The sequence below is a fragment of the Acomys minous genome, assembly GCF_964271855.1.
Source record: "Acomys minous genome assembly, chromosome: 2".
Lineage (NCBI taxonomy): Eukaryota > Metazoa > Chordata > Mammalia > Rodentia > Muridae > Acomys > Acomys minous.
Window position 1 is genome coordinate 111,476,123 of NC_140484.1, and position 18,106 is coordinate 111,494,228.

Below are 18,106 nucleotides of genomic sequence, written 5' to 3' on the forward strand. Positions count from 1 at the left end.
GTCTCAGAGCTGCTCCCATGTAGAGGGATCAGCATATACGTCACCTTTGTTGTTTTTCTTGGTTTCTCTCCTCATCAAGATTTTCAGGTCTCTCCCAATCAAATCTAATCTCTATTAATTTCTAAGAAATTCACAGCTTTTCATTTCCTGTTGAAACAAAGGCATAACCTCTCCCCCAACACAACACTTTTCTCGACTTCCATTCTGAAGTCAAGACGTCCTTAAAATATATAGACTGGTTTAATAGAGCAGTCACATTATTTAATCTATTTCTGGGAGCTCCCATATTCTCCTTCTGTTTTATGAGCATATCTTTGAAGGAATGGTTAGATTTTTTCCACAATTACTTGACATGTAGGATTGTGAGATTATACCTGTAACATGTTTCATGCCACAATGTCTAAAATATTGTTGTATTCTAATGAATACATCAGCTTTAATCTATAAAGGCATTTCCAAGATAGCCATCACTTTTAATAAATGTACAATCTCAGAATCAGCCTTTCTAGAACTCAAGGCAAAAGTACATTGGAATCCTAAGTAGGAATCAATTGTATGATATATTAAAATATGAACATACTTTAAATTAGCAAACTCTACAAAACACATAAGCTATTTATGACATTGCTCTAAGGTGGCATCATTAAACAGAATCCATATTTTTTAAAAGATTTTATTTATTTATTTATTAGTGTTCTATCTGCATGTCCACCTGTGTGCCAGAAGATGGCACCAGATCTCATTACAGATGGTTGTGAGCCACCATGTGATTGCTGGGAATTGAACTCAGGACCTCAGGAAGAGCGGACAGTGCTCTTAACTGCTGAGCCACCTGTCCAGCCCCAGAATCTATATTTTTAACTCAGTATATAGTCTTTCATCCAGTAACTGATCCTTGGCAATATAAATATAATATCTAGTCTGATTTTGTTGGTTCATAGCTGAAGCCTCTTTACCTAGCATCGCTATGAGCTGCCACTTTGTAATCTTGTCACAAAGTGGTGCTGCAGGCTTTAGGTTGGATTCCTCTGAAGACTATTCTGAATTAAAGGATTTTCCAACCTCTTTCCTATTGCCTCCACTCTAGCATTTAATTTTTCAGTCCTCTCCTCCTCTAAGTCTGTTTTATTCTGATCTTTCTTAAAGAGGATATATAAAATTGTCATCATTTGCCAAAAAATATCTCTATGCTAATAACTGAAACAAATCCATACAGGGTCCAAATGCCCTGTCTCTGTACTCTCCATTTTTTAACACACAAAAGTTTCTTTTTAACCTCTAACTCTCTCCTTTCAGAGACATCATTTTATTTTTTTTATTTTTATTATTATTTTTTTTTTTTTGGTTTTTCGAGACAGGGTCTCTCTGTGTAGCCTTGGCTGTCCTGGACTCACTTTGTAGACCAGGCTGGCCTCGAACTCACAGCGATCCACCTGCCTCTGCCTCCCGAGTGCTGGGATTAAAGGCGTGCGCCACCATGCCCGGCTGACATCATTTTATTATTTTCAAACTAATCCTTTCTTTCTATGATTTTTTTTTTATACCCAGCTTCATTTCTTTCTTTAGCACTTAACTACAATTCCAAACATACTTACCCAATCAGGGGTTCATCTGTGCTTGAGTCTTCAGCTTTTATAATCTGGGCTTGGGTTTCTTTTGCAGCTCAGTTTAGCACATGGTGGTGGCTGCTGGCTCCACGCCCCTTATGTTGGTCCAGCCCTCCACCCAGCTCTGGCAGCAGATGAGGGACTACACACCCTGCCACTATGGGCTGTGCTGCCACCTCTATGTGTTATGTGCTCAGAGCACTAGCCCTCTACGCAGGCTCACAAGGCTCCGTTCACCTGCAGTCACCACTGGCTCTCGAGGTCAGCTGGACCTAGTTGGACCTCAGCTACTCTGTGATTCTGCCTCTGGATGCTCACAGGCACAGCTGGCCTGTGGCCACCAGCTGGCAGTCCTCCCTCCATCATTCTGACCAAACTCCACTGTTGTGCACTGAGGATCTAACCCACTCGCTCTTAAAGGGCCAAGCTTGGGCCACAGTGCCAGCTGCCAGGCACCACTCAATCTGCTCTGGGCTGCAGTGTACGCCAGACCGCCTCTCAGAGTAGCGTGTCCACTACAGCCCACAGGCTACTGATATGGGCTGATCCACTGTGCTATGCTTAGAACTTGTAGCTAATGTACCTGAGTAAAGCTGGTGCCCGAAGGACTTCTTTCTGGCCCATAACTACTGATGCCCTTTATTCCTTCACGAACAAACCTATTGCCATCAGTGCAGAGGTCAGCATCCTTGACTGGTGAGGGACATGCCCATCAGGTCCAGTGGGACACAATGAATGACAGCCAGCATCTGCAAGCAGTCGTATATGAATTTCTGGGCATCACTGTCAGGTAGGGTGGCAGATTTGATAGCCACGGATTTGTCAAAAGCCAACCTATCCTCAACTAGGATACTGGGTTGCATGAAGATGAGACATCCAACAGTTAGTGGCATCTCTTAATAGAGTCTCAACAAGCCTCTGGGACCATTATGGTCAAGTTCTGTCCCAGGGTAAGTTTGCCTCCTTTACCAGGATTTCGAGAGGCAAGAGGGCCATGCTGAAGGCACGGGATCCAATCTTTTTGAAAGGTAGGCAACTGGCCTTTTCCCAGGGACCCAGGGCTTGGGTCAGGACTCTTCTGCCAATGCCCTTTGTCTCGTGGACATAGAGGCAGCAGGGCTTGGGGATGTCAGGGGAGCTAAGGCAGGAGCCTGCACAAGAACCCCTTTCCAGTTTGTTTTGTTTTGTTTTTGTTTTTGTTTTTGTTTTTTTAAGGCCTGCTAACATTCCTCAGTCCACTCCAAAGGGTGTTAGCCCTAGCCATGGCCAAGCACAAGTCTGGCCATTTCAGCAAACCCAGGTAACCAGAGACAGCAATACCCAATGTCCCAGGAACTCCCTAATCTGCCTCTTTGTGGTTAAATAGGGATGCTAATCACATGGGGTGTTGATAACAGTCTTTTTCCTTTAATTCGGATCCCAAATAGGTGACTTGGGTGGGGTGCGCATATTTGACCTTTCTTTTTGGAAACTCGATAGCCTACTTGATCAGGAGTTCCTAAGAGACTAAAGTAGTTTCCAAACAGTCCTCGTTTTTGCAGCCAGCAATAAATCATCTATATACTCGAGTAAGGTTAACTTATGGGAATCACCTGCAAAAGTGACTTATGTCTTGGGTGAGGGCTTCATCAAAAATGGTAGGGGAACTGTTGAACCCCTGAGGTAATCGGTCCTGGTCAGGGTCAGGCCACTCAAATGCAAAGATAGACTGATTTACTTTTGACAGAGGAATGGAGAACAATTCATCCTTTAGATCCAGCACAGTATAAACCATATGCTCGGATAGCAGCAAAGCCAAGCAGAGTATGAGGATTAGGAAAGTTGGGGAGTTTCTTTCCATCCACTTCTTCACTCCCCTTAACTCCTGGACTAGCTGACAGCTGTGGTCCCAGTCAAGGGTACACAGAGAAACCCTGTCTTGGAAAAAAAGAAAAAAGAAAGAAAGAAAGAAAAGAAAAGAAAAGAAGAAAGGAAGGAAGGAAGAAAAGGACCCCATAGCCACCTGGGGTCCTAATTTGAAAGAGCTATGGCCCCACTATTCTCCTAACATCAAAAGTGGCCTTGGCGGGGGATGGACCTGTCTCAGTTTGGGGCATGTGTTTTTCCAGTGCCCCAATCTCTTGCAATAAGCACACTGGTCTCTTCGGAGGGGCTGCCTCCTTCCGTTGTATGTTCTTTGGCCACGACTGACAGCACCAACGGAATTTTGTGCACTGATCAAAGCCTGAATCATCCTTCTCATCAGCAGTTCTTCTTCACTCTCTCTACTGTCAAACACTTCCCGGGCTATATCCAACAATGCCAACCTAGGCATCTCTTCAAATCCATCCATCCTTTGGATTTCCTTGCGTATGTCCGGGGCGGACTGTTCTACAAAGGCCAGGTTAATCATCTTGTGGTTGGCTGGGTCATCTGGGTCTATGGGTGTATATATGCGGTACGCCTCCAGGAGACGATCGAGAAATTCCCAAGGTGGTTCGTTTGGCCATTGTCTCGTTTTTCTCACCTTGGAAAGGTCAGTGGGCTTCCGGGCTGCTCGCTTTAGTCCCTTTAACAAAGCCTGGTGGTAATCATGGAGTGCCCTCCTCCCTTCCTCTGTCCCATAGTTCCAGTCAGGTCTCCGTCGAGGCAGGACACAGTCCACTGTAACTGCCCTCTGTCTGTCAGTCAGTGCACCAATTCCAGTAAGTTCTTTGGCTGCCTCAGTCAGAATCCGTTCTCTCTCCTCCCACGTGAAGAAGAAATTTAAGATAAGCTGACAGACATCCCAAGAAGGAAAGTAGATGTTAAAGAGAAGGTCAACTAGAGAGACTAGGGAACTCGGGGTTTCTCTGAAAGAAGGGTAGTTCTTCATCTCCAGCCATTTACAAAGATCAGTGATGGTTAAAGACCCATAGGCTACACAATTCCGCCCGGCGCTGTAAGGGGAGGGCAGGGGCTGGCGTTGCCTCTGAAGAGGTTCCAAAGAATAAGGAAGTAACTCCCTATCGGATGTGGGGAGGGGAGAGGTCAAGGGGTGATCCAGCTGGTGGGGTAGGGGTTGAGGTGGGGGATGGGGTGGGGGTTGGGGTTGAAGGGAAGGCTGGGGTGGGGGTTGGGGTTGAGGTGAGGGCTGGGGTGGGGGTTGGGGTTGAAGGGAAGGCTGGGGTGGGGGTTGGGGTTGAGGTGAGGGCTGGGGTGGGGGTTGGGGTTGAAGGGAAGGCTGGGGTGGGGGTTGGGGTTGAGGTGAGGGCTGGGGTGGGGGTTGGGGTTGAAGGGAAGGCTGGGGTGGGGGTTGGGGTTGAGGTGAGGGCTGGGGTGGGGGTTGGGGTTGAAGGGAAGGCTGGGGTGGGGGTTGGGGTTGAGGTGAGGGCTGGGGTAGGGGTTGAGGTTGAGGTGGGGGCTGGGCTAAGGGTTGGGGTTGAGGTGAGCACTGGGCTAAGGGTTGGGGTTGAAGGGAAGGCTGGGGTGGGGGTTGGGGTTCAGGTGAGGGCTGGGGTAGGGGTTGCGGCTGAGGTGGGGTTTGGGGTTGAGGTGAGGGCCTAGGTGGGGCTCGGCGTCGAGGTGGGGGCTGAGGTTGAGGTGGGGGCTGAGGTTGAGGTGGGGGCTGAGGTTGAGGTGACAGCTGAGGGCGGTGAGGCAACAGGGAGTTCTTTAAAGCGGGGGTTTTGGAGAGCTTCTGGTCCCCTGGTAGAGATTCCTGAGGGCTCCTTGGGACAACGGAGGTGGGGCCACCTTGGCCATTTCTGATCATGTACATCTTCATCCAGAGGGGTGGATTGGATGTTGCTTCTGCCCAAGGCAAAATATATCCTATCTGTAAGTGGTGGCAATTGTCTAAGGCAATGTTTACTACAGCCCATGCCACCTGGGGGTCAAAGGTGCCCTCAAAGGGCCACTGGACCCCGAATCTGGGCCATGTCCATTCACATAAGAGCCTGAGACGTTTCTTGGTAATACGGTAGCTATACTCCTTCTTAACTCGAGAGGGGTAAAGTTTGTCAAAGTTTTTCAACACACAGTTTAAAGGTGTATTAGGCTTACTAGTCTTATTCCCCATTTTGTTGTCCAGTCACTCCAAGTCCAAACTGCAGAAGACTCAAGACAAAGAGACAGAAAAGACAAACAAAACAGAAGAGGACATGGGACCAAGAACCAGGTGGGCAGTGTGACTTCCCTAGTGCCCTGGACAGAGAAGTTCATGTGTCTCCTAAGATACCTCACCGTCCTCAAATGGGATCCCAACAGAACCAGGACCAGTTGTCGGACGAGGAAAACTATGACTTACCAATAGAGGTCTTGTCCAACAGGTGCTGGCCGGTTTTCTTTTGGTGCAGCCACGGACGCCAGGGCCTAGGGACGTCGTCACAAGGTGCACACCCCCTGGAAGTGGCGCTCCAGCCCTGAGATTCAGAGGAAAGAGTCCAGGTTCCAAGTTTGTTGGGGGGGGGGGGGGGCGGGCATCTTATATCACTGGAGCCTCCAAATGTCAATCCCCCCAAATGAGGTTGAAGACCACCTTACTCTGTGCACAGCAAAGCCTGTTTGGTGGATATCTCGCCTAAGACAGGTTCAAAAGAACAGCTGTTGAGTCAACCTCCCACGCTTCTCTTACAGGGCAAAATCACAGCGTGGGAGGTTTTACAGAAAGCAAACAAGGTGTTGTGCACTTCCTTAGCTACAGAGGCTCCATCTTGTATATACTCTCCATTTTGTACTAAACTAAAGCTAAATTCCCAGAAACAGCTTCAGGGTCAAATGCCCGGAGCATGTCTAAGCCACAATGACTCACTCTATGCTTTGTTGGTTAGCATCAAGCCAGGAATAAGCTAGGGGCTGCTGACTGGGCTCTCACTGGCTGGCTTCGATGCAGGCCAAGCTATTAAGGAAGCCATCTGAGGGCTCTTCCAGAGGTCCTGAGTTCAATTCCCAGCAACCTCAAGGTGGCTCACAACTGTCTGTACTGGGATCTGGGATTCATATACATAAAAATAAATATTTAAAAAGGCTGTTTTAGCAATTTCTTTAAAAAGAAAAGAAAGAAACAAAGCCATCTGAAATTCTTGACACAGAAACCCACTTAAATGGTGGCTTGCAGCCATTTGTGATGGGATCTGGTGCTCTCTTCTAGCCTGCAGGTGTACATGCATGTAGAACACTGTATACATAATAAATAAATAAATAAATAAATAAATAAATAAATAAATAAATCTTTTTTTAAAAAAGATAAATAGAGCTGAAGAGATGGCTCACAGGTTGGGAGCACAGACTGCTCCTCCAGAGGTCCTGATTTCAATTCCCAGCAACTACATGGTGGCTCACAACCATCTATAATGTAACCTGATGCCCTCTTCTGGCCTGCAGGTGTACATGCAGGCAGAGCACTGTTGAGATAATAAATAAAAATAAATGGTTTTGAAAGATAAATAACAAAATGTTTGATCCTTTCTTTGCAACTGCAAACTGCAACCTACCAATAAGTGAAACTGGCTGAGAAAAATACTTGATTGCTTATACTATGTTAATCTATAACACCAAAGTATGTGGGTTTGGGGAAATAATTTGGTTTTCACCTGTAATATGTAAAACATTAAATCATGTAAGGGTATTGGGGGACATGCTTTTTTTTTTGTATAGTCATTTTAATCATTCACTCGAAGAAAAATAGAATGTGACCACATTATAATTTTTATATTGCTTTAAAGATTTTTGCTGCAATACATAAGCTGTGGGGTGGGGGGAGATGCCAGGTGTGGGGGGCTGGAAAGACAGTGGTTAAGAGCACTGTCTGCCCTGCCAGAGGTCCTGAGTTCAATTACCAGCAACCACATGGTGGCTCATGACCACCTATACTAGAATCTGATGCCCTCTTCTGGCCTGCAGGTGCACATGCAGATAGAACACGCATACAGTTAAAAAAAAAAAAAAAAGCCAGACCGTGTGAAACATACAACGTATCACATACTTGATTGGATACCTGTACCTAACCTAATCTGTGTTGGGGAGCGGGGGGTTGGTTGGTTGTTTCTTTGTTGTTGTTGGTCTTGGTTTTTCGAGACAGAGTTTCTCTGTGTAGCCTTGGCTGTCCTGGACTAGCTTTATGGGCCAGGCTGGCCTCGAACTCACATCATCCGCCTGCCTCTGCCTCCCGAGTGCTGGGATTAAAGGCGTGCACTTGGTTTTCATAGTGGATTATTTCCCTAATCCTGGCACTCTAACAAAGGCAGTTATGGAACTTTTCCTGAAACATCTGGCACAAAACATTCTGAGGTTATGGGGTCCAGCGCAGCCTAATTCCGAGAAGTTTTACCTAACAGAGTCTCAAAATGGCTCCTGGTTTTAAATGGAGCCCAGCTCTGCTTTCTCGACCCAAACTCCCCCACCCAGTGAACCGAGCTCACGGCGCCCCGCGCTGCCAGGCGCTCCTCCCGCAGGATGCCAGTCCCAGCAACAAGTCCCGACTCTGGCGGGCACGGCCGGCCAGGACTCAAACTGGTACTCACCGTGCTGCAAGATCCCGCAGCAGCTGGAGCCACCAGCGCGGACGCCGTTCTTCGCGCCCCACTGCGCCGGGGCAGAGTAAAACCCAGTTTCTCCGGAATTTCTGCCCCAACCACAGAAGCCAATCAGAGGCCGCAGTTCTGTGATGGATGGACCTACGGACCCGTAATACAGCCTGGTGTGAAGAGAAGGGGTGGTCTCCAGGGGCCGCTGGTACCGCGAGGGGCTTGACGGGAAGAGGGAAGTTGCCGCAACAGGTTTTTTTTTTGTTTTGTTTTGTTTTGTTTTTTAAATATAAGTTTACTTATTTACAACCAGATCATAGAACCCTCCCTCTTCTCCTCCCGGTTCCTCCCTCCCACATTCTCCCCCCAGCCCACCTATCCTCCTCAGAAAAGGGAAATTCCGCCCCACCCCCACCCCACATCAAGCCGTGCCATTGGGAAGTGATCCAAAGGCAAGCAACAGAGTCCGTGTCAGAGGCAGCCCCTGCTCCCCTTATTAGGGGACCCACCTGAAGGCTAAGGCTGCCCATCGACTATGTGTGTGTAAGGGGGCCTAGGTCCAGTTCCTGCAAGGTCCTTGACTGCTGCTTCAGTCTCCATAAGCCACCTTGGGCTCAGGTTAGTTGGCTCTGTTGGTCTTCCTGTAGAGTTTTTGTCCCCTTCTTGGTCCTTCTTTCCGTCCCCCAACTCTTCCACAAGGCTCCCTGCACTCTCCCTAAAGTTAACTGTGAGTCCCAGCATCTGTTTGTGTAGGCTGATGGGTGGAACCTTTCAGAGCACAGCTATGCTAGGCTCCTGTCTGCAAGCACAGCCTAGCGGAGTGTCCTTAACAGTGTCAGGATTGGCTGTCCGTGCATCGGTTGGACGGTCCCTCAATCTCTGCCCTGTCTTTATCCCTGAACATTTTGTAGGTAGGGTAAATTTTGGGTTGAAGGTTTTGCGGGTTGCTGTTCCCCTCCCTCCGCTAGGAGTCCTGTCTGGCTAGAAAGTGGCCTCTTCAGTCTCCATGACCCCTGCTACTAGGAGGCTCAGCTAGAGTCGCCCCCACATCCTCTCAGGAGCCTGTCCAGTCACAGGTCCCCAGCTTGTCACAGAGATGGCCCACCTTTGGTTTCTCTTCTCTCTTACAAGCCCTACCTACCCCACCCCCGTCCGATTCCCACCCTCCTTTCCCTCCCCCCACACCCTCTCCTACCCTGTTCCCTCTCTTTATCCAGGCATGCTCCCTTGGGCCCCCCTTATTACTTAGCTTCTTTGGGTCTGTGAATTGTAGTATGGTTATTCTGAACTATATGGATAATAACCGCTTATAAGGGACAGGCCACTGTCTCTCTGCACCGGTGGTCATGCGGGGGGGGGGGGGGGGGGGCGGTTCTGGAGAGATGGCTCAGAGGTTAAGAGCACTGACTGCTCTTCCAAAGGTCCCGAGTTCAATTCCCAGCAACCACATGGTAAACCATCGGTAAATGAGATCTTGTGTTCTCTTCTGACATGCAGGCAGAACCCTTTATAATAAATAAATCTTTAAAAGAAAAAGAAAAAAGAAACAGACAGTGCTGGATTGTGGTGGCCCGCGTCTTTAATCTCAGCACGCTAGAGGCAGAGGAAGGAGGATCTCTGAGTTAGAGGGCAGCATGGTCCACAGAGTTCCAGGACAGCCAGCAATACACAGAGAAAGCCTGTCTCCAGGAAAGGAATATAGAAGCAATTACCACACATGCTTAGCTCTCTGATTTTTTTTTTTTTATAAAACCAAAAATTACAGTAGAATCTGACTAGTCCTGTAACCACTAAAGAAAGAATCAGAATTCATGGCACAACGGATTCCAAAATGAAATGTCCAGGTCCTTTTAGCTTCCCTGGGGATGCTGTGTGATGTTTAAAGAGTGAATATCAAGGGTACGCTATGTCTCCCAAGAACCAAAACAGAGTTATCTAATCAGATTCTCTCGCAAAACATAAGCAATATAATGTCTGTCTCTGTCTGTCTGTCTGTCTCCATCTCCATAGATGTATATATCTATCTATCTTTTGTCACGTAAAAAAGTGATTATGTTTTTGTTTTTTATTTGTTTTGTTTTGGAGTCATGGTCTCTCTATTTAACCTTGACTGTCCTGAAACTCAATGCAGACAAGGCTAGCCTTGAACTCAGACGGATCCTCTGCCTCTGGTGCTGGCATTAAAGGCGTGTGCCGCGATGCTGGGCCAACCTCATATATAATCTTAAGAGATTTATTAGATTTGCTGACACCATAGCAGGTTGGATAATCCTACAATACTCATCCGTATGCTGAAGAGCCGCAGTAATCAGTGAGTTGCTCAGACCAAGAATCCAGTGCCTTCAGGACAAGAGGGGACAACGATTCACAATTCAGATCCCATTGCAAGGCTGAGGGCCTGGAAGCTCTCTCCAGAGCCTGTGGTGAGAGTCTGCAAGAAAGGCCAGGGAACTGGGGACTGATGTCCTCAAGCCACGGCAGCCCCCCACAGGCACGTCTGCGCAGCAAGGATGCTCTCCATACACGCTGTCTGCCCATCCTCCTCTCCTTCCACTTTTGCTCCTTCAACACTCCCAGCCTGCTGGACAGAGCCATCCCCATTCAGGGCGGGGCTTCCCTCAGCTGAGTCCCTGAATCAAGTGCCAAACCCTCTAGAAACACCCTCACCGGCATGCAGGGGTCTCTGTTACTCCCCACCCCACCCCCAGCCCCAGCATCTCTCAAACCAGTGAAGCTGATAACAAGATTAATCAGTACAGGATGAAACACCCCAACTTCTCTTATGTGCCCAGGAATCGCCCGGTCGCCAAAACCAGCTAAAACCAGTAAAACAAGCAGCAGAGAGAAAGTATATGTGATCTTTCCATGAACCTAAGCACAGAAGCAAGACACTAGCAAACGGAGTTTGTGCTGGGTGCCCATGACTAGGCTGGAGTAGTTCAAGGATACAAAGGCTTGTTTGCTAGCCAGCCACCGGTCAACGTACTCTGCCACGTTAACAAACTTCCAAAAGCTCAGGACAAAACCCAGCACCTATTTGTGATCAAAGCTCTCAGCAACTTAGCTGAATTTTACTTGCTAGGGAGCTCCTACGCCAAGCTCCTCGCTCACAGCAGAGGAAGAAGAATGTGGGAGCAATCAGAAGCCGCGATCTGAGCGCTCGGCACTTCTGGAGGATGGCTGTCCGGTTACTGGCTGGAAGGAGACACAGCTCAGTGGGACAGACTAAGGGGAGCAGAAATTGGCCCGCGCCTCCACACCTTCTCGCTTCGCTTTAGACAGAGATGGGGAATCGCTTCAATGGAAGAAGTGCAGAAATATTAAATGCCACTGCCTTCCATCAAAAGCCCAAACTGTGCTTAGGACAAGGGATTCAGATACTTTGTCTCCCTCACCTTGTGAGCCTTTGATGTTTTCATCCCCCACCCCACCCCACCCCCAACCATTTACAGCAAATCCTCCTACTGCACTCCAGGAAGACGATGGCCTGTAGCAATGACCCCTCTTTTTTTTTTTCCCTTCATTTCTGTTCACCAATTTATTTCAGACAAGCCAACTGAATAACAAACTGAGGTCTGACCCCAGCCAATGAGGAAAAGAACCAGTCATCACCTGAGTTAGAGTGACAACAAATGGACTTCCTGTCTCTGTGTGCTGGGTCTTGCACTTCCTGTCTCTTGTGTGTTTGTTCTTCTGAGCACACTTTTTGGATTAAGAGCCATATTTGCTGAGCTGGGCACAGTGGGCTCAGGCCTGTAATCCCAGAACTCAGGAGATAGAGGCAGGCTGATTGCTGTGAGTTCGAGGCCAGCCTGGTCTACAAAGCACATCCAGGACAGCCAAGGCTACACAGAGAAACCTTGTCTCGAACTGCCCCCCACCAAAAAAAGAGAGCCAAGTTTGCCTCACTTGGACACTCACTTGGAATGGGGCGGGGTGTCTCTGTCTTTGCAACCCTGAACTTATTTTTCACAGGATTACTATAAAACAACAACAACAACAACAACAACCCATTGTTGAAGCAAATAAAACAGTCATATACAAGAAAACAGTAAACTTTAACCCAAACCTCACATCTTACACTAAACTTATCTGCAGAGAATCCCAAACCTAAAATGCAAAAGTGTGAACTTCCAGGGAAAACAGGCCAGGGGCCTCGTTACGGTGCCTGCTGCGGGACCACACAGGCTTGAGTTCGGACTCTTGCTATTTCTGTAAAAGCTCTGAAAGTGCATCTGTGCAAGTAAAACTGATGCCAAGGATCAGAGGCTGAGTGAATAATCAATGATACCCTCAGAAATGGAGAAGGCGGGGGGGGGGAGGCTTCACTCCTCCAGAGCCCCACAGAAGGCGATGGGCATGTGAGGACACAGCCCTCCCGTGGTCTGACAGGATTACGTCACTCTGATGAGCCCTGGAGAGACGCAAGGGAAAAGGGTCCTTTGATGCCTAGACAGGGCCACTGTGGTTGTCTGGCTTCAGTACTCCAGGGCTGAGGTGAGCGCATCATGGTGATGATGGCGGTGAAACCAAAACAGGATCCACATCGTTGAGTTTCCATACCCCACAAGAATAGGTTTCCACTTCTGGAATGGAAATAGAAGAGGTTTCTGTTTCCTTAACCTGATGTACCATGCAAAACATAGCTTTGAACCTACCCAGAACTCATGACCATGACTAATAACTGCCCCTTGCCTTGCAAATTATGTTTTCAATATACCTTAATCAATAGCTGTGGGCACCAAACCTATGATGTATGATCCTCCGTGTACTTGATGTATATTCTTGAATTTACATAGTGGTTTTTTTTTTTAACAGCCAATTGTCTCACCCCTGTAAATGCATGTTGGCAGCTGTTTTCAATTACCCTTATGGCTTTCCCTCAAAATAGGGACCTCAAAAACTAGCCCAGGGCTGCTCTCTCAAATCAGGACTTAGGGGGAGACAGACAGCTGACCAGTCCAGGGTGCACCCTTAATAAATCGTGCTTTAATTGGTCAATCCTGGAAGAGATCTTTCTCATCAGATATGCGAGATTAACAAAGACTTGGGGAGGAAGGAGCTCTTCAACTCTGGGCTACCAGGGAGCAAAGAGACTGACAAGAAGTGGGGTGACTTTCCAGGACAAGCCCCAGTGAATTAGTCCCATAAATCAGGCCCCACTGTCCACAGGTCCACTACGTCCCAATGGTCCCTTCAGACTGTGACTCAGGGTAAATGAGCTCGCAGCCTCACTAACTGCCTGGTCGGTCACTACATGAGCTGCCCAGGTGCTTTTCTCCACAGCACACACCTTCTTAAGTCTGTTGGGAAAGCCCAGTGTTTGTTTCCAAGCTCAGCGAAGCTTTGAGTCCCATGTTGTTCTCCCGACGCTGGTATTTGTAAGCACAAAGTCTAACCTCCCTGTACAGCTGCAGGGGACATCTCAAATATCAGATTTAAAGTCTTGCGCTGGGTATGGATACTTGGATTTCTAACCGTTTCTAGCAGCCACCGAATGAGAAAGCTATGTTAATAATGGTCATTATTGAATTTTTTTTTGCAATGGCTAAACTTTTCATGAAGAAGATGACTGTTAGCTGGTGGACTAATATAACAATGGAGAGAGGCTCCTCCTTCTTCAGGAAGACTTCAAACTTTAAAAAAAAAAGCTTTCTTTCCTTTGGCAGCATCTAACATGTGAGCCAAGAAATATATCAAGGCCCAGCTGTGATGGCACACGCCTGTAATCCCAGTACTTGGGAGGCAGAGGCAGGCAGATCTCTGTAAGTTCAAGGCCAGCCCTGGTTTATAAAGTGAGTCCAGGACAGCCAGGCCCATTACACAAAGAAATCCTGTCTGGAAAAACAAAAACACAAACAAAACAATGACAGTAACAATGAATGAAAGAAAGAAAAAAGAAAGAAAGAGAGAGAGATAGGAAAGAAAGAGAAAGAGAGAGAGAAAGAAAGAAAGAAAGAAAGAAAGAAAGAAAGAAAGAAAGAAAATACATCCAGGAGCTAAGAGGAAGATGCAGTCTGAAATGACGTGCTTTCTTCTGAGGGTCTACTGCTGGCTATACCGCCAGCTCTCTGTACTGCACAGGGTTCCCCGCCCCACTCGGCCTAATATGGTGCGAAGGCTGGGATACAAAGCCAAGAAATATTATCTCGCATACAGGATTCGTGTCCCTCGAGGTGGCCATAAACACCCAGTTCCTAAGGGTGCAATTTACGGCAAGCCATGGTATTAAGCCGCTAATATTTGCCAGAAGCCTTCAGTCTGTGGCTGGGGAGGGAGCTGGACACCACTGTGGGGCTTTCAGACACCTGCATTCTTACTGGCCTGGTGAAGATTTCACATATAAATGTTTTGAGGTTATCCTCATTGATCCAGTCCACAAAGCTATCAGAAGAAATCCTGACACTCACTGGATCACCAAACCAGTCCGCAAACACAGAGAGATGCGTGGGCTGACATGTGCTGGGTGCAAGAGCTGTGGCCAAGTTCCACAACACTGTTAGTGCTCTCACCACACATCCTGGGGAAGGCGCAGTGCTCTCCAGCTCCGCCATTACCATTAATACCTGTAATGTTTGTAAAATTCATACCCAATAAACAATCTAAGAAAGAAAAAAAACTTAGGGTTCAAGGATTTGGGAAATAATCCACTACAAAAACCAAGTTCAAAGACCTCTTAGTTTAGGTGACATGGGCAGAACAGGGCAACTCTTTAAGGCAAAAACAAACACACAATCAATCAAAAAGCCACAGATTGGGTGAGGTGGGGGCATCCAATCAGGGACACGCACACATTGTGTGTTCCTCATAGCTGGTCAAACCTAGCGTCTTCAGTGGTTTCCTACATACCACACATCACAGATGGCTTTCTTGATAACTTGGCTAAGACATAGGCCAGCCAATCAGAGCTCAGTCAGCAGCCCCTCGGTCTCAGTCCCCGCTGGGTGCTAACCAACAAGCCATAGAGTGAGTTATTGTGGTCTAGATTCGTCTGGGACATTTGACTCTGAAGCTGTTTCTGGGAACTTAACCTTAGTACAAGATGGAGCTTCTGAAGCTAAGGAGGCTCCCAACAAAAAAAGCAAGCTGTGGAACAGAAAAGGAAAAGCTGCCTTGTCTCTCTGCTGATACAGGAAATGGGAACTAGACTATGGGAGGCTCACCTTCCAGGACACGACAGCCCTGCTGAGGAGGATGGAAACTGTGAAGACCACCTGTCCTCAAGGCTGTGACTCATTCTGTGATCTTGAAAACACAGAAGATAGGCAGGTGTGGTCCCAGGACTTGGGAGGCAGGGGCAGGGGCAGGGGCAGGGGCAGGGGCAGGTGGCTGTTGGTGAGTTTGAAGCCAACCTGGTCTACAAAGCGAGTCCAAGACAGCCAAGGCTACCCAGAGAAACCCTGTCTGGGGAAAAACAAAACAACCAAACCAAACAAAACCAAGAGAGAGAGACAGAGAAAAAAGAAAACACAGAATTCTCAAAATCCTTTAAGAGACTCTAGTGGCATTCCTGCAGAGACTTTTTGTTCTTTCAAACTAGTTAATCCCCTCTATTTCACACTGTGCTTTCCATTCAGAGGTTGACTGGGAGGCCCACTTTAGGAACTCTTCAGGGTCCTAAAAGGCTCCAGAAAGCCTATGGCTCTTCTCCTGTGAGAAACTAACTGCACCTCCCAATGAAGCAAAGCACATTAAAGTATTCCTGTGACACAGAAAGTCCCTAATTCACAGGAAAGAGAAGGCTGGGTTGAGCTGCCTCAGACTAGTTTCCTTCCGTCCCATTGTTTATAGATATTTAATGATCCTGGCTCTTGAGTTGCTTTTCTAAAAAACATTTTAGAGTAGGATTCTCAACCTGTCGGTCTCAGCTCCTTTCGGGATCAGATAACCCTTTCATGGGAGTTGCCTAAGACCACCAAAAAGCACAGAATTTATATTATGATTCACAACAGTAACAAAATTACAGTTATGAAGAAGCAGTGAAAATATTCTATAAAGATTTCCTTATTTTTATTTACTTGGTGTTTTGCCTGCACGTATGTCTATGAGATGATGTCGGACCCACTGGAAATGGAGTTACAACCAGCCATGTGGGTGCTGGGAATTGCACTGAGACCTCTGGCAGCATAGCTTTTTAACTGCTGAGCCATCTTTCCAGCCCTGTGAAAATAACGTTACTGTTGGGGTCCACCACAACCCAAGGGACTGTATCAAAGGGTCATAGTATCAGGAAGGTTCATAACCACTGTTTTAGAGCGTGAAATTCTTGTAGCTTCTAATCTTTCAATAGGTAGATCATCGGAGAGTTGGGCAACCTCCTAAAAATGCATCGTAGACCGGATGCCCAGGTGCCTGTTGCAGGGCCTCCTAAGTCTTTCCCCCAGTGACCTCTTTTCATCTGAGAAGTGTTTACATGACCGCAGATGTCTTAGTTTCATTTCCTGTCGCTCTGATAACACACCCTGACAAAGCCAACTCATGAGAGAAAGGGTTTATTTTACCACCTGGTCACTGCTCACCCTGTCTGTCACCAAACACGTGGAAGGTCCCTGGAAAACCACAGGTCCTCAGCCAACAATAAGAGCCTGGAAATGTTGGTTCTGATAGCAATGAAGGTAGCAGCAGCAGCAGCAACAAGGTGAGTCAACGCCACACAAGAGGAGAGGACCAGTGAGCAGAAGCTGAATAACGCCCCCTCTGCACTGCGCTTTAAGCCGGGATGCTAGCAGAAGGTTGCACCCCACTCCAGGTCCATCTGCCTGCATCAGCTAAGACACTCAGGACCGTTTCTTCAAGTGAGGATCCCTGCTCAGGTGACTCTAATTTGTGGCAAACTGAGACTCCATCCAACCATCACCACACTGAGAATCAATGGCAAGAAAATATTACAAGTCTTTGCTGTCCATAACTGAACCATTATGTTTCCATAAGAGCAGAAAATGTTATATGCACAGTAAAAACCACCGTGATCCGTAGTATATAACAGTTTCATATCTATGCAGAGGTGTCTTAAGCAGCATTCAACAGCATGACAGAGTAGAGCGGTACGTGCAATGCGAAGTGCGCATGTGTGTGTTCAGAAGTGAGGCTGTAGGGAAGGCTCATGATGGTGCTCGGGTCAACGCTGCAAGGAATATCCCTGATCCAGTATTCATTTGATTCCAAACACGTTTTGTAGCCGTTACACACCCAGAAATTTTTACTGTTGCCAGGCTTTTCACAGCCTCCTCTTGCACACGACACTTCCCACAGTTTAAGGGGTGTTCTTAAGCTGGAAACCAAGAGGATCTTCACAGGACATGATAAAGAACTTGGCACCAAAGGCTGGAACACCAGACTGGGGCGACTTTCATAGAGTTGTCACTAAAGCGACTCAGTCAGCATGAGAGGCAGAAAGCCAGGGCTTCAGCAGGAACAGTGCCAGGAGAAAGGCTTCCAAGTTCTTCAAAGACAAGGTTTTCTTTTCTTGCTGTTGACTGAGAAGTTTCAGCTCTTCTCCTCTCTGTGTAAGAAAGATGCTAGGTGGCCTCCATCATCTACCTGCCAAGGATGGAGGAAAGAAAGGAACCCCCAGGCCTCCTCTGCTGAGCATCCCTGGCTCCACCTTTAGCTTGGAAGATCCCTCTTGCTCCCTGATGGATTCTGGTCTTTACTACTTGAATGTTGCTGAAGTCCACCCACTTTATCACCTAGCTTGCCCCAGGAGGCCCTCAGAAGCAAGCTTGTGGTATATTTCTTTGTTTGCTTTTAATTATTGTACTTCCCGTGTCTGGGTGTTTTGTCTGCATGTCTGTCTGTGTACCACACATGTACCTGGTGGCCAAAGAGGCCAAAAGAAGTTCCAAATGGTTGTGAGCCACCATGTGGGCACTAGAGTCGGATGTGGGTCCTCAGGAAGAGCAACCAGTGCTCTTAACACTCAGTGTTTCTCATAGTGGTCTTTCAAGCACACACACAAAAACCATGCTCTGGGTTGACTCACTTCAGTTAACAAGAACAGTTAACCAGAAGCAG

General features: G+C 47.4%; 1 long non-coding RNA gene across 1 annotated transcript; it reads right to left on the bottom strand.

Annotated features, from left to right (window-relative positions):
- Positions 1 to 2,784: 2,784 nt before the first annotated feature.
- Positions 2,785 to 8,321, bottom strand: LOC311608882. Its single transcript, XR_014783171.1, has 2 exons — positions 8,090 to 8,321; positions 2,785 to 5,989 (listed from the first exon to the last, which is right to left on the bottom strand). It is a non-coding gene; the product is annotated as an uncharacterized lncRNA (long non-coding RNA).
- Positions 8,322 to 18,106: the final 9,785 nt, after the last annotated feature.